Here is a 2,176-nt window from a genome sequence, read left to right on the forward strand (position 1 = left end):
CAATTAATTTCTCTTTTTTTTCATGCAACATCTGCAAAATATTGAATTGCAAAATAATTTATCATGTTGTCATTATACTTGAATTATATCCATTTTGGTAATTCACTAATTCAGTTAGTTTGCTGGTAATATTCTAAATTGTTCTCTTTGAAAATTACGGTTAAGTCTGGATGATTTACTTAAGTTCATTTTGACTTTGATTAGAGTTTATTTAGGTCAAAATCATCTCTTAGTGTTCTTAATGCCCAAAGAGTCTCCTTAGTTACAGCACATACAGAAGCCTAGAGTGGTTTGTTGTACCTGTAATGTCACGTTTTAGGAAAAAAGTATACATTTTTTAAGTAAGAAACCTATGGTGTCAATGGAGAGTTGCAGTCAATATAAAAAATAAGAAAAGATTTAAAAATCACTTTGAAAGATTTTCAAGAAAAACAAACAAGAAAAATGCCTATGCAAATGCACTATAGTCAGTACCATGGAGGAAAATTTATATAAAATTGACCATGTTCTAGAATATTGTAATACTTTTGGTTAACTTCATGTCCATGAATGGATTATAGTCCTCAACAAATATGTAAACTTGAGTAAACTTAAATGTCCTGATAGTTGGATATTTTACGTGTTACAAAAAATTTCTTCAATCAGCGTGGACCACAAGGGGAAAAATGGATAGTACTCACATTAGAGCAAGCTCTCCAAACCATGATAGTTTTTTTGATGTATAGCATTATAAAACATTGGTTACTTCCTAATGATTGGATTTTTGTGTGGTAAAAAATTTCACAATAAATTCTCGTTGCAAGTATAGTTTCTAAACCACAAAAAATTCTTTCATACAAAAATTTTGGTTGTTACAAGTAACAAGCCCCTTAAAAATAAAAACTGAAGTATTCAAATTTCGGATCGTCTGTCATGGAATTGCAGGAAAGTGTATTTTTTATTAGTTATGAGATTTTCTGAGAAATTTTGGAATGAGGAATGGAAAAATAAATAATTATAAATTATAGCAAGGAAAATTAACAAGAGATTTTATGTAATTGAATTAAAAAGCCTTGACCAGGAGAAGATTATTCGGAAGTTCTATCCTTATTGAATTTCCCAAGATCAATAGTAATAGGTTGTTGGTTCTACTTAGTTAACCCTTGCCGAATAAAGGAAAGTCAAGTAGTTGAGCTAACTCCGATTCACAAGTCTAATTCCTCTCCCTTGGGAAGGATTAGCGTTAGTGACTAGAGAGCCAGCCAACAACTCCCAATTACAATTTAACTCTTGAGTCTCCTAACTCAAGGGTCTCCTAATATTAATCAACTCCAAAACCAAATTGAAAGCCTACTCCATTGACATGGATGCCAATTTCGCATACATGTAAAGGGAGTAGAAAGAAGACATGATAATTTTGGAATTAAGTTGAGATAATCAAGCAAATAAAGAAATTAAATAGAAAAATACTCTTTGCATTAATAAATTGACAAGATAAGAAGATAAACTAAAGTAATAGAATAAATAAAAGTAGAAGAAAAACTAAATTAAAGGAACATTGAACTTGGAATTGAGAAGAAATAAACCTAAAACTAAGAGAAATCCTAAAACCTAGATAAAGGAGAGAAACTCTCTCTCTAGAAACTAAATCTAAAACCTAAATTGTGAATAATGAGAAGTGTCTCTCTGATTCTCCCACTCTGCAGCCTCTAATCAGTATTTTTAGACTTGAAACTGGGCCAAAAATGGCCCAGAAATTTACCCCAGCGATTTCTGATACGCTGAACTTTTGTACGATCTATGTGTACGCGTGATGCACGTGTGCACATCCCTAAATGCCAGGAAACTATGGCAAATTTAATATCATTTTGAAGCCTTGGATGTTAGTTTTCCAACGCAACTCAAACCGCCTCATTTGAACCTCTGTAACTCAAGTTATGGTCGATTTAGTACGAAGAGGTCAGGGTTGACAGCTTAACAATTCCTTCAATTTCTTGTATTCCTTCCACTTTTGCATGCTTCCTTTCCATCCTCTAAGCCATTCCTACCCTGTAATCCCTGAAAACACACATATCAAGGCATCGAATGGTATAATAAGAGAGGATTAAAAATAGTGAATTAAAGGCCAAAGAAGCATGTTTTCAATCATAGCACAAAATTAGGAAGGAAAATATAAAACATATGAATTCTATGAATA

Source organism: Arachis hypogaea, chromosome 3 (assembly GCF_003086295.3).
Source record: "Arachis hypogaea cultivar Tifrunner chromosome 3, arahy.Tifrunner.gnm2.J5K5, whole genome shotgun sequence".
NCBI lineage: Eukaryota > Viridiplantae > Streptophyta > Magnoliopsida > Fabales > Fabaceae > Arachis > Arachis hypogaea.